The sequence below is a fragment of the Lonchura striata genome, chromosome 3, assembly GCF_050655825.1.
Source record: "Lonchura striata isolate lonStrDom1 chromosome 3, ASM5065582v1, whole genome shotgun sequence".
In the NCBI taxonomy this organism is placed as follows: domain Eukaryota; kingdom Metazoa; phylum Chordata; class Aves; order Passeriformes; family Estrildidae; genus Lonchura; species Lonchura striata.
Window position 1 is genome coordinate 103,921,896 of NC_140705.1, and position 15,448 is coordinate 103,937,343.

At 38.1% G+C, this 15,448-nt stretch overlaps 1 protein-coding gene across 2 annotated transcripts in view; it reads right to left on the reverse strand.

Moving 5' to 3' along the window:
- The window catches only part of PTPN14 (protein tyrosine phosphatase non-receptor type 14), a 110,006-nt gene that overhangs the window by 76,217 nt on the left and 18,341 nt on the right, over positions 1 to 15,448 (reverse strand). The window contains exon 1 of one of the 2 annotated variants that reach the window (XM_085576057.1): positions 1,064 to 13,577. The exons of the other annotated variant lie outside the window; for it this stretch is intronic. The gene's annotated coding sequence lies outside the window, so the exon portion shown is untranslated. Of the gene's footprint in view, positions 1 to 1,063; positions 13,578 to 15,448 lie in introns of those variants that run through there. 2 annotated transcript variants of the gene reach the window in all.

Below are 15,448 nucleotides of genomic sequence, written 5' to 3' on the forward strand. Positions count from 1 at the left end.
TTAAATATGTTCCTAATCCAAACAGTAATCAAACCATTAACACTCTCACCTATACATTCTGGAAAAGGAATCAAATTACAATTTAATTTAGTTTTTATAACTAATATTCTACACAGAACTTTAGAGTCTGTAAGCATGCACAGACAGATGCCAAGGCTTCTCTGGGACACTGAACTCAGAAGACAACTGCTACTGTTACCACTACTGTGAGTCATCAAACAACAGAGATCAAAAAACATCTCAGTTAGCATTTTTACTTTCCCAATCCAATCACAGCTTTCCCTTTCCAGGAAAACTTGGGTTCTCCATCAGATCCACCTTTGCTATAACAGATCTTTATTGATCTAAGTCATGTGTTTTCACTTTATCCAACTTGGGTCAGTTTCTGGTTCCAGTAGTCCAAATAAAACATCTAGAGAGATTTAAATAAAGTCAAAACAACAATTTCAATTCAAACCAGTTAGAATTCTACCCTTTCCTCTCCTTTGTGGCAGTACCCGAAAGAGGACATACTCAATTCTGAACCATGTAGAGATTAGCACATGCACCACTTGTTATTCTCTCCTTGTCTCCCGTGCTGAAGTACCACACTTTAGTGCAAACACACCTTTTTTTTGTGCACCCACACAACTACACCGTTTTGTGGCTACAAATCTGTCAGGCAGCACCTAAGTCCTTTTCTGTGACAAGGTTCACAGGTACCAAGTATTTCTATAGGTTCTAGCAAGTCTGTGTCCAGCAAGGTTTCCATGGCAGACAAGATGTGAACTTCCCAAACTACAAATAAGCACCTTATCCATTACTTCCTTACTTATCACTCCAGAATACCCACTGCAATTCAACAGGTCTCTCTAAGGCAACTACTGATGGAGGGCTCTTTTTGAGGTAGTCTAAGCATTCAGGTTAGGAGTAGCATCTGCATAAAGTGACAAACCTACATGACCATTGCATTGCGATTGTGACCAGTTTTAATCCACATCATATCAGTAACAAATGTGGAGTTATCACTCCCCCTGTAGAACATTGTGTTCTAAAGTTAAAAAATAAAAGAAAAACAACATACCGAATCAAAATGCCAGACTCCAGTACTTTTCCCTTCCAAATAGAAAATGCTGCCTGTCTATGCCAGGTATCTGCAGCAGCTCCACCTCTCTGTCAGGGCAGGGTTTAGGTCTGCAGGGTACAGCAGTTAACCATTTACAACCCTCTCACACCTTGTTATTGCAAGACCTCAAATTAGACACAGCCAAGAGCCTGAATGGCACCTGTCCAAGGATTCGGTTTTGTACCTGAGGCAATCTCATTTTAGAGCTCACTTCTGCCAGGAGTAGAGAGGTCCTGGTATCTTCTCCCTCCCTTAATTCCAGAGCACATTACAACTTGTCTTCTGCCAGCTCTGAAAATCTGCTGGAACCTCCTCCTGGTTTAGCCACTTCGCCTCCCTCACTCAGTAAGAGAATATGATCTTTTTCAGCTTGGTTAGTGAGTTTAGACAACTCACAACAGAACCCAGAGTAGCTCATCTGGCAGAGGGAAGAAAAGAACCACACAGCTCAGAGAAGGAAAAATAAGAGCAATTTTGCCTTAACTGAAGCAGTTGGTCAGGTCTGGAGAGCAGTTTGTTAAATCACAGCCCAAGGAAAGCCCCTGGTCTCAGCAAGCAGAGAAGTCCCCAGAACACATCCCCATTATTCCTGTATTGCAAAGCTATGTTTGCATCAAAATTGCTTAACGTGAAATAACCAGTTGATTCACATTGAACTCATTTTTTTCTTCCCCCCCTCCAAAATACAACAATTTGTAATTGAATATCTATAAGAGGAGTTAATATTGCAACACCTCTGTGTATTATGTTTTCTGCATGGGACAAGCCGTTCAGAAGAGGAGAAGCAAAACCAAGACCAGCATTCTGGTATTTTGGAACATCTTTCTTTTAGACCTCGTGCAATAACCGGTCTCTACCCTTCAGAAAAGGCATAAGGTCCTGCAGCCTAAATTTTCAATGAACACTTCATAGTAATCAAAGATCAGGAAAGCCTAACCATTATTGTAAGGGTCAACTATCTAAAATCCATTATAATCAAGTGACTTAAAAATGTCTGAGCATATTTGACAGATTCTTTACCTTTTCTCCCTGTTTTAACCCTGCTGGCTACGATCAGTAGCAACATAGTATCGGTGCCATTTACTTTTCCTCTAAGTTAGTTAGCTTTCTAAAGATTCTCAACTCCTTCAGACTTGCTGGAGCTACAGTGATTTTTAAGAGGTTACATTTCCTCCTAAATGTGATTGATGGGCATGCAAAAACATTACAAAAACAATGAATGATATGCTTAATAAAAACCACAGAAAAACTTCTTACAGCATACTTCATTATTCTCTCATGTTACAAAGAAAGACATGAGTAAAACTAAGACGTTCTAAACACAGGATAACATTTAGAGCAGAATCAATAGCTCCAACAGATCCAAGTATTAGATAGGGGGTAAAATTATATACCCCAGAGCATTCTCACTAGTTAAACATTCACTAGCACAAAGTGGTGCCAGTTGGTGTATAATTTTAAATAATGCAATAAAAACTTTATTAAAAATAAAGACATAAAAGTTCAATCACCTATCCTGCTTTAATGAGAAGATATCTAACCTCAAGAGGTGGCTGCAGTTTCACTTCTGTACTGGGATTTTGCAATGGAGCAGTTACAAGAGAGCACTTGGAGATTAGGAAGCAAATAGCCACACTGCTCATAAGACTGAAAGATGTGTCTGCAGCTCATTACACAGCTCTGGTGTCAGATGGAGACTGGAAGCTGCTTATCTGGATTCACACAATGCTGCTGTCAGCTGAGATCCTGCTGGAAAGGTGTGTTACTGCAGCAAAATATGGTCCCATACATTTAATTAAAGTGTGATATTTCTGCTCCTGCCTTTCTTCTGTTTTTAAAATGGCTTATACAAGTGAATTTTTACAGTTTCTGCTTAGTGGTATTCTTGTGTACCTTCCATTCTTCTCTAATTTTTTTAAAATATATATCTGTCTATACATGGAAGATTGTAAAGTCTTTCAAATAAACATAATCTGGGAAAACCTGGGTTATAATTATGGATTTCTAAAATGCATCACATTACTTCCAACTTTTGCAAAAGTCAAAAAAGTATTTGTTTCATGTAAGGAGGTTGCAACATACTTGGATTCCTTGCCCCACCAGGAAAGAAAATGTTTTGTTAATATGTACAATTGCAGGAGAGGGGAAAGATCAACAAGAAGCACTGAATTTGCAACATCTCAAATGTTTAACAATGTGGTCGCCACTCTTGGTCTCTCTCACCAGGCAGCAACTGACAGAACCAGAGGACACAGTCTCAAGCTGCATCAAGGGAAATATAGGTTGGATATTGTGAAAAAAAATTTTCACTGAAAGAGTGATAAATTTCTGGAATGGCCTGCCCAGGGGGTGGTGAAGTCACCATTCCTGGATGTGTTCAGAAAAAGACTGTATGTGGCACTTGATGCCATGGTCTAGTTGAGGTGTTAGGGCATGGGTTGGACTCAATGATCTTGAAGGTCTCTTCCAACCCAGTCATTCTGTGAATTCTGTGAACTGCCAACCTACCCTTCTCCTTACAGGAACAAAATCCAGTCCTGCTCCCACTGATGTCAGTAAGAAGACTGGCACCAAGTGAAGCAAGACCCATGCCTGAGGAATTGTAGTAAGAATAAAATTTAATTCAGTTTTTTGAAATTTAGAACAATGGTCTACTCTCCTGGAGAGGCTCAATTAGTCCCATTCAGGTATTAGGTAATGAACAGAGATAATGCAATGGAGGAAAAGTGGCTGCAGGTAAGCTATGACAGCAAAGCAAGATAGGGTGAAGAAAAAAGAGAAGAGAGGGAGAGAAGAAAACTAGAGTTAAAAAAGCAGGCACACTGTCAACCCCAAACCACAACCAGGCACATTTAGTTACACAAGTAGAAGATCATAACATGAACTTTTGAACTTGCAAGGAAAAAAGCCTCTCCACTACTTAATGCATTAAAACATCAATGCTACAAAATGCTGAAAAAATTCCTTCAAGTTGTATCAAAGGAGGATTATATTGTGGGCACATGCATGGAGAAAGCAAATCTGTTATCTTTACTGAATATAGGCCTTGATGTAAATCACACAGCCAAAGCCTGTGAATAACTGCATTTGTTTCGAGAGCAAAACACCTCATCTGAAATACAGAATAGCTGCCGGAAATGAGCTAATGGTACTTTTCTTTCTGTATTAAAGGATTATTTTCCAGTGCCCACTGTGTGGGCTTAAACACTAGACTGAAACAGTCAAAATACTTAGAAGTAAGATTTATGGCTAAAAAAGGGGGAGGCTAGGGGGGAACCTTCTTTGAAGTGACTGACTTCTTTGACCGGTATCTCAGAATTACAAGGCTACAAAAGAGCCCCTCTCTGTGAGCAGCCCCCTGCATTCTTCCTTCATCTCTGTGGCAGATCATATTGATAAACAAGATTTGAAAACAATTACCTGGGAATCACAGTGCTGGATAGCACATAGTGACTGATATTATGAACAATAAATGTATTTTTATTTTCTACATTTTTTAATGCTTTTTAACAGAAAAACTCTTATACCTAAAACACCACTTCAGCCATCAACATTAATCCTTCAGTACTATGTTTTTCAAAAGTTTTCAAATGAACTTGAGAAACAAATCAGGAGTTTACTTCCACAGTATTTCAAAAAGTGTTGCTAATTACATTGATAGAGGAAGAAATTGTATCAACTGGAACCCCATATTATTTAATTGTACAAAAGTAAAATTTTCCTTTTTTGGTTGCAGCAGCGCTATAATAGATTGGTTTAGACTGGCTGCTTATTTCCTCTAACAAATTATTTGCCATTAATTCTACTTAAGAGAACAGCTTTGCAGTGAAGGCTAGTAAAACTAATAGTTCTGGAGTGCAAAATACATGCTACAGCTTTATACACAAACCCATTGTAATAAATTCTAAAAACTGTGGCATGCCATTCTTTGTTCACCTTTCCAAACAGTACTTTGATAATAACTTTACAACCTTTCACCATAAGTCTGTGCAAAATACTCACCCTTTAACACATGGTGATAGCTTTATTTGGAAACATATCTGAGGTTATCAGCTTTTAATGAGATTATAGTCTGATTCTTGTTAACTGCCCCTGTTAGAGAAAGTAGTTGCTTTGCAACATTTCAGAGTGAAAAATTGCTTTGCAGAAAATTTTACTTTGTCATGAGCTGAAAAGAAATTCTTGTTTAAAAAAACCATCTCTATTTCTTGCTCATATTAATCAATTTTTATGGTAACATTTTAGCATTTGATTGGAGTGATAAACGTCAAAATTCACTTGCAAGCTTGTGATCTTCTGTAGCTCCTGTAGTAGACTTGTATATTAAATGAAGAATTTGCATATTAAAATGATAAGAGACAAAAATCACCAAAGCAGAACATTAACATTTTCTTGTTTTGCTGTTCTTTACAAGCAACTCAGCTTTGAAACACAAGAGTTAGTCTGACTTGTAGTTCTCAAATTAAAAGCAGAAAGGTTACTCTAAATTTAAATTGCACAATTTATTTAAATAGCCTGGATCTAAGCACAACTTGCACAAAATCAAAACACCTTCTATACAACCACAGGTAGGTGTATTTATTGTATGTTTGTATCAAAGTGGTACAAATAGGCCTTTGATCCACTAGATCCACTACAGTGGCCATTGAAGTTCTGCAGGCAAAGAAAAATACTATATATAGGCTATGTACAATTATTTTCTTCTAAGTACAAAACCTAAACACCAAAAGAGAAGAAGGTGGAGTAAAATAAATTATGATTAAACAGTCTCTCTGTACGCATCAGGTCATCTTATTTGTTATTACATAATTGGACTCACAGAACCCTAAGGTGATGAGGTATCCCTAAGACTTACACTCAGTTTAACTGCAACACAGAGAGAAGCAAGAGAAGAAACAAGGAACAAAAATAAAAAGTGGAGAAAGCCCATATGGTACAGCCCTCCCTGTAATTCTGTCTCTGGTTAGCAAGTTGGAAGCATTTCATTTCTCTGACTTGAAGCCTGATATTCACATTCCTTTGTGGCTTAATGTGGACATGGACTACAGATTGCACCCATGTCTTAAAGGGGCTAAATGATTAACTCAGCAAGCCCACAAACTCCAAGAGAGATAGCAAGAAACCTTACATTCCCATCCACTTTGAAGGAAAAGGAAATGAAATTTCTTAATTCCTAGTTTTGTTGCAAAGTAGGCAATGCCGTGTGAATGTAGTGATTGCCTTTACCAAAAGTAAAATCTGTCCCTGGCAGTTGTGAAGACACTCAAGCCTCCTGAAGTGCTGTTAAGTGTGACTACAACTCTTGGGAAATTAAACACCCTGTACCAACACAGCCAAGTCTCCAACTGCAGCCCTTTTAAAACCAGTGCAGAGTGGCAACCAGCTAAACAGAAATGAAACAGCAAAGACGTGACACCACTGTGCATTTCATTCAGCAATTTCCCACAAAGACAAGCCCATGCTAACACTAATTCCTATAATCACGGAATAGCAATGTGATGTAAAAAATGGAGCAGACCAAGCCATGCCTGATGCTGTCTCACAGCAACATCTACTGCACACGAGACACCAGTGTCAGTGGGCAGGGAAAGGAAATGCTCCCCACCAAGTGGCCACAGCTCTGCAATTCCACCCAAGCTTTGCATTTATTGCTGCTAAAGTTCAGCATTCCCATTTGCAGATGCAAAGTTCTGGGACAAACTCACCATGAATTAACTGCCCTGCCTTTTTTTAAAATGGTTAGCTGTGCTTTGAAAGAGTTACTCAGGACCAAAGGGTCACAGGGTAATTATTTACAGAATGGATGCCAGGGATGAAGTGACAGATAAAACCATTACAAAGATCATGCAGAGTAAAGAATGAGAAATTCCTACAATTTATTGTCTATCACATTGAAGTGTGATTCTGAGATAGCACCAGCTCTGCTCTTTCCTCTTTATAGTGAAAGACTATAATGACTCAAGACCTTTAATTCTCCACTTCCAACTTCATACTGGATCTATTCAGGAAGGTAAAAAAAGATGAAATCAAGCCCATCACACAGCCAACAGACATCATGAAGAGGTGATGTTGCCTTGCTTTGGTTTGGAAGGTAACCAACCCAGTTGTGACAGAAATGAAGTGTTCCCTTTCAGCTAAATAAAAGCTGTGGCTGCAGTACAAACCACTGCACTTCAGCATAAGGAGGGTTTACAGCCTGCTCTTGTGGGAGGGTGACTGGAGGCAGCACGGTTCAGCCATGACTCTCTAAGAGGGAACAGGATCACTGGAAAAGAGTTTTTAAAACCCTGTGAAAGGCAGAACAAGCTCATATCTTCCCCAGCCACTCCTCCACTGCAGAATACAGGACGCTCAGTCCAGAAGCATTTTCAGTGCCTAAATATAACACAGGCATTCACATAGCATAAATAGGAGAATCCTTCTGAAGGGCTGTCTTCAAAACAATCTCCATTTTTCAGTAGGGCTAGAATTCAAAGTCATATACTGGCACGTCAAATTCCGGATATCCTCCTAAGAAAAATGAATTTCTTGTTATTATACCTGGCTATTTTTATAAAGTTTCTGCAGCAAACAAGAAGCATTAACTGTGCTTAATTAATACTCGTACACCTTCATGTTTCTCTTTGGTTACAAGCCAAGAAGATTTGATGGAATATGATCTTATCCTTATGGAATTTTATAACACCAGTTTTCATTGGCAACCATTGATTACATACCCCAAATGAAGTTGCTAGATTTTTTTCAGGCTTTTTCCTAAGCTTTGATATATAAACTTGTCAAAACAAAAAAATAGCTGACCCTTAATATTATGGTTCATGCCAAAAATAATATGAAGCTATTAGAACCACAAAGCCTAGAATTCAGTTAGAAAATGAGTGCTGCAAAATATCCAAGCATAGGCATTGTATCAAGAAAGCATTATGATTATATCAAGAAAGAGTAAGCAAAAAAAATGTAGCTTGGAAGAAAAGCTAACCTGCTACTCAGCATGGACAAATTTCAAAATCCTTTGTTTCTATCTCTAAACACTCCAGTAAATCAAACATTTTAATTGGTAGTAGGATTATGTACTGGCAGATATATGTCTTCTGACAGTGATAAGGACAACACCAAATCTACTACCATGTTTTCACAATGGAAAATCAAAAAATAAACTAGTAGAGCCAAAAGACCAAGTTGAAATTGCTGGAACTTTCTTCAGGTCACTGGGCTATATAAGCAAGACTCAAATAGCACCCTTTCACTGCTATGACTTATGAAAGTTTTCAGTCTGACACTAGGGAAAAAAAACAGACACTATTTATTTTATTAGTTTTAATTCAATTAATTTAAATTTCAGAAAAAAACATCACTTTGGCATGAAGTGGAGAGAGGGAGAAAAAGAAAAATGATTGGCAAAGATAAGCAAAGAACATAGAGAAAACATTTTTTCAGTGCAGATATAAAAGGAAAAAAAATCCAGCTGTTGGCCAATTTTTATAAGTTGTAAAAGTGTTCTGAAGAAGTAAAACAGTGAGTGGCATGAATTTCAGGTAATTCACAAAACTTCTAAACTCCTTTGCCTGTTCAGACTGCATTTTTTCCCCACTGCAATCGAAGTTCATAAATTTTTTTTTCTTTTGCAGAGAGCCAGTAAAAAAGCAACTCTAACTCATCTAACTTGTGTTCTAAACATAAAAAATGCACAAAAATCTGGGTCTCATATTACTGATCAAAAAGAAATCTAGAAACAACCTCAATCCTAATTTATGTTTAGCTCCTTCAGTAGAGAGGTCCAACATAACTAACAGTACTCATAACTACTCACCACTCATTCTCAAGAGTCAGGCTCATCCTTTTATGTGTGCTATTACTCAATACAACAGATGAAAGCAATTACATCATTCCATGAAAATAAGTTCACGTTTTCATATTGCTGTCACCTTATACCTCACAGATGTGAGAACTATACATTTTTCTCATCTGTACACAAATATTACAGCAGTTTTAAAAAGTCAGAAAGATTAATTATCCCATTCTGGAATCAAGCCTGCCTGCAACCCTAGACATCAAATAAGCCTCCCAGTTTCTCACCTTGCTTTTCCTCAGAACAGTCTTTGTGCATCTTAAGGGGTTCTAGAAAAAAAAAAATCAACTACTTTCATAGACAAGAAAAGTGATAATGTACTACATTATTTTCTTCCACTACTACAGCTACCTGTGGATTCATAAGAAATTGCAAATGAGACAAGTTTATCTGGGATCTTGAGAAAAAAGGGAGATGGTGAAGCAAGAACACCTAAACTGAATAATGGTCCACACAGCTAAGGAGATTTCAACACCTTTCAGCTGGAGAAAGAATACAGAAATTCTATAAAAGTTCTCAAGTGGTATAAAAATTATGTGCCTTAGTTGTCTCCCATATATAGTTAGTGTCTCTTCACAGGGTGGTACACTGAACACCACATAATGAAAAGAGAGAAGAGCCTGGCTATAGACATCAGTATAAATGTGCTTTTATAAGTATTGTTCTCCTTCTACAGAACTAAGAGTGAAACACCCCATATGACATTTTATTCCCCTGTAAATGAAGAACACAACATGCAGACTTCCTGTAGTGGAACACACTTTTCTTTTCCATGTGCAATTTGAACTGCCAAGTTTAAACAGAGAAAAATATTATATGTATCCATGGATATCTAATTTTAGAAGGACAAATAATTCTCCCACTCCAGCACCAGGGGGGAAAAATGGTAAGAAAGAAACAGTTATTACAAGTCTTATGGAAAGGAGCTATGACATTACGTGACGTGCACAAAACGTAGTAAGGACTGGGTTAGGCAAGTGCCCATGAGGAAAGCAAAGTTTTTGTGGGCATCTGAAATAGGTTACAGTTAAAGCCATCACATCTTACTGCCAGCTTGATACACTAATTTTTCTCCAGTGGAAAATCTTTGGGAAGGCTGATACCTTTCGAGCCTTTGCGGCCATTGTCAAGCCCTGTGTCATGTTAGTTAGCAAGCACAGAGATTGGCATTAGGATGGTTCCATAAACGCAACTGCAATGTCTGCTTGTAATTTATACTCTTTATTTTCCAAAGTCACTGTGGTTTTGGCTTACAGAATTTGACCAGAACTCTTCAGAAACTCAACTGGGCAATTTTTCTGCCTATAATCTGAGGTAGATAGAGATGGAGAGATAGTTTTATTGCATGCAAGCACATATTCATCACATACTATAGTTCTTGCTACTACAAAACAGTAAAAGCCAGTATGTGAAATGTAAAGAAATATAAAGAAAATTATTTATGTTCCTACAGAACCAGTGTGCTTTAATGAAGAGACAAACAACAAAGGCAAGCATCTAAAAAGAGGAAATGGATAAAACTCATGGATGTTATGGGTTCTGGAACAAAAGGCCAGATTCTCCTTAAAAATGGAGTGCCAGTGTTGGAAAATTCATGCTAAAGCAGAGATATGGCAAAGTCCTTGTACTTACCTTAGGTATCTGCTAAAGTTAGCAGCAGTCTCCACGAAGTAAAACTCACTAGTTTCCAGTACCAGAAAGGTTTATTCATCAGAATTACAAACTAGCAACTGAGTTAGCTAGCTAGTTTCAATTATGAACAAGCCCTGTAATTCAGATACACCTTCTGGTCGTGTTACGCAATTTATAAAACACTTTCATTCTTTAAATATACTGTTAATGAAGATCTATGACAACAAGTATTGCTATCACAACTTCAGAATTGAAGCCTGCCTTGCATTTCTAATTTTTTTGTCCAGAATAAGTGGACAGATGTTTACCAGTCCTCAAGGCATACTGAATCCTATTTAAACTTTCCAGGTCAGCTGAGCTTAAAAATTACATTTGTTTTCTTTCCCCAGCTCTTGCTCATAGAAACTACCCATATGATTGTACCAATCAGAAATCAAATTCGCAATCTTGGGATGATCCTAAATCCTACATTTTGTTTGTTAACTATATCATTAACAGAAAGCAAAAGAATATTATCCAGAAGGACAGAGAAAGAAAAAATAATTGAATTATCATGATTTCAAAAGTATGATAGGACTTGTGACTTTCTAAAGATAAAAACAAAAAATTTATTGTTCAAACTGAGACATTAATAATGCTAAATCCTAAAAAATACATCTCCCTGGCCTTTAATTCAGTAAAAAATTGCTCAGAAATGCACCTCCTGTTTAATCCAGTTTGTAATTCAATTATCTTGGTTAAAAAAAAACAAACATTAAAATACACACAACTAAAATTAACCTCATTGTTCATTAATACTAAACTTTACATAGATGGTCTAAGGACAAAGTAACCACCCAAGGCCAACAAAACAACAAAAGGCCAGAAAAAAAAAGCAACAGCGCATTTTTTAAAGGGCAGTTCTGAAATTTACTATAATGTCTAGAAATAGCCACTGAACAATTATAGCTACAAATTTAGCTTCCCAAATTACCATTGCATTGCATAAATCCAGCTAGTTACTCTGGATCTCATGCAGGGCACTAGCACCCCCATCTCAAAGTCCTACTAAGTCCTTTTAAAATGCACACCAACTGATGTCCCTCCTTTAACTCCCTCTGCGGTTCTTTGTTAGTGCCTGACTCAATTTTCTGTTCCCTTATTTTTATCACACATGAGAACACCGGGATATTTAGACTACTTACAATGTTCAAAATGTTTTTGAATTAAAATAGCCAAAATAATCCAAAGAAAATTTATCAAGAGAAAATAGTGATACACAACATATTCCCCTCTTTTAAAACCTTAGTTTTTACCCCAAATTTTATCTGCTCAAAGTTTACCAACCAGACTTCCTCCCTCTGCTCCAGCCACTCGGGCACTGCGAGGAGGCTGAATCTCTCTCACAGCAGCCAGCCAGGAATTCCCTAATTTCCGACCCAAGCAGTGACCCATGCTGAGCCAGAGGTGCCCTGACAACCAGGTACTCCTTGCTTCCCTCTCCCTGTGCTGGCAAACCTCGACACAAATTCTTCTTTTCAAACAATACGACTTGAAAACAAACAAGCAGAGGTTCCTAAAAACCCCCGTAACAGGGAGTTGAAACTTGTCCGTGGATACACACAGACAAAAAATACCTCAACCAGATATAATGCTGCATAGGAAGCCAGAACCCTCTTGGTGTGCTCAGGACCTGACAGAGTGGTTTGAAACACGATACAGTCCCTTTGATACTGCTCACGAGTTCAGAAGTGGAGAGGCCGTATCCTATTAAAAATAACAGGAAATTGGCCACAGCAATAAATCTAAAGCTTTGGCTGCTGCAATTTCTTATCTTCTATGAGCAGCTGGTGGTGTGCAAAAAAGCCACGCAACTTTTCCTTCTCAGAATAAGAAAACAAACAAACAATTAAAAAATCATTCCAAAATTGTAGCTTCAACTGGATAGCTTGCATCAGTCAACTGACAGCCTTGGGAGACCTAGATCCCCAAGATCCTTTCCAGTCACACCAGGATATTGATGGTTTACTGCTGTCTCCAGGCAAAGACACATCACTGAGAAAGTGAAGGTGCACTAAGGTTCACAAGTCCCAAGGAACCTCATCTGAGCCTTTGGCACTCCTGACAGTACTTATCTCATGGAATTCCTTCAGATGATCTCTCTCTCTCTCTCCTCTGATAGCATTTTTCTCTTTACCTACTGAAACAAATTAAGATCCACGATGACAGCAGCTGATTCTAATGGCTTACCAACACTTAAAAAGAACTGCACTAGGCAGTGTTATCTCTGCAATTCCCACTAGTGGAGAAACAGCTTCTTCTGGGCTGGAGAAAAAAAAGGATGAGTGGGGCAGAGAAGAGGTAGCCAAGGCTCTTCCTCGAATGAAATAAAATACATACGTCAGAGGATTTCATTCAACTGGCAGAGACTACACTGAGTTTTTTGCCAGCATAACTGCATCTGTTGTGGGTATGACTTGTTTTCCCACTCATAAAAGGAAGAGCTTTGCCAACAAAACTTTAAAGACTAAGACCAACAATGTGGGTGTGGGGTTCAGTGTGTTTTCAGTACACATGAGTGAAGTTAACTATGGTCCAGTTTCCTGCCAATCTGATCCACACATCGTGTAGTGCCAGTATTTTCTTTCTTTCTTATTCTGATTTGGTCCTGCAAGCATTTCTGGAGCAGACTTTTCAGACAGACCATCCTCCTCTGAAGCAATTTTTCTTTTTAAATCCCAGTGTAAGATCCCAATGGTGGGAAAAACTAGAGGGCCAAGTGGTTCAATACAAAGGGCAGATGTCTACTTTAAGAGCTAAAAGGACTTCTAAAATATGTATATTTTGCCTGCATTTAGACAACCACAACATGTTAGTTGTATTAGATACAATGGAAAGATGAAACCACTGCACCTACTAAAAAACTCCCAATCATCAACAACAACAAAACAGTCTTCCAGCCCTTGCGACTAAAAAACCAGAAGAAACTAGTTATAGCAGAATAGTTACAACATGTTTGGAGATCACCTCACCTGTGAGGATGTGTCAAAACCAGGGCTCAGTTCTCTCCTGCTCCCCTGGAGGAAGGTGGAAGGGAAGTAAGTTGTAGTTTGGATACAGCAAGACCCCAAGAACTAGCTCCCCTTTGAAAAAAAAATGTATATAAGAAAAGAGTTTGAAAAAATGTCCTCTCCCTTGCATATACCAATTCTGTAAACCTCTTTCTTTGCTGGAAAAGCTATGCTAGAGCCTATGTGCACCTTCTCATCTCAGCTATCCAATTTTGTATTTCAACCTCCCGATCCCAAGCATGAAGAAGGCTTCACATATTTCTCAGCAGCCTCCAAGCACAAAAAGTTGTGAGCCAAAAAAGTTCCATTCCTTGATATTACTCCTTGATAGTCTCACAAAAAAGCCTAATACAGAAGTCCACAGAGTGTGTGGTGATCCCACTGGAAAGAAAACTAACATTGGTAAAGGAATTACTAGGCTACCAAAATTACTTTCCACTAGCATATTAGAAGGGTGAGTTAGGGGTATGGAATTTCTTCATGCTTGAGGGCTGACTATCACCAACACTAACCCATCTGTCGTATATTGTTTTATGTCTGCTTTAATTTCTTTTTTTTTTTTTTGCTGCAAAAAAAGAAATGCACATCAGAAATGTTACAGACCACCAGATTTGTTTCATATATTATCAAAGCTAAACTTTCAAGAATTTTATGGAGATTAAGAGATTAGAGTCCAAGAGTTTTTATTCTTCACTGTGCAAGGCTCTCTCTTTCAATCAATTTAAAAAGTGAAGTTCAAGTTATGTTGTTAATTCCTGAGGGGAAATGATACATAACCCACATGCACAAAGAGGTTGGCTTGCAAGCAGTTGTTTTTACAGCACAGAATCTGTTTCAATCTATGTTTGTTTAACAAGATGCAAGTCGAACAATGGTAATTTACTAAAAGCTTGTGCACTAAGCATGTACAATACCAGAAACAATAGTCATAACTCCTTCCAAAGATACAAAACCATCTACAAAACTATCAAAACATAAGCACTGCCCTGGATTAGTTGTTTCAAAACCTGACATTCCAAACAGCTTCATCATTTCAATAATCCATCTATAAACATTTAACTAATTTTGGACTACTGTTTTGCATTCCAGCAATGAGTTACTGCCAATCAGTCCAACACAAAATTTCACTATTTGTATTTTCACCAAATTTTTTAAGCCACAGTCTGTTTGCTCAGACAACTTTTGCAGCAGTACATCGTGGCTTAGGTATTGAACTTAAGAACACCAATCATTCAAATAGCTATTTCGCATTAAGTTCCTCAATCTATATTTAAGCACTTGAATAACCATCTGCTTGTATAATCAATGGCCAGTGACCACACAGCTGCAGAAGGCAAGGTGGCTCTCTGCCTCTCCAACAAGCCTGTTTGCCAGTGCTCAGGCCCAGCCTGCATCCTGCAGCGTTACAACCATCATCACATTCTGAAATGATTCATTATTTACAATGTTATTTGAGGCTTACTACATGATATTCTGTTCTCCCTGAGAACCCAACAGAGCTAAATGATGAACAACAACCTGTGCCTTTAGCTATTGCATCAGATGGTCAAAGCTCTTCCGTCCTTACCCTGTGTGCTCCCAACATCTGGATTTTACAGAACATATCCCACCACGATTTGTACCTGCTCACTGTCTGCACCAGAAGACTGAATCTCTCTTTGTCATGGTGAACATGTGGACCGTAAAAAGAATTTGGTTCATCATTTGCATTTTGCCCCCGGCCACAGTTTTACATCAAGATAGCACAGAAACTTCTAAATGGGCAGGTCACTTCATTAGAAAAGAATCAACCAGAAAACAACCAGGTGTAGCAAT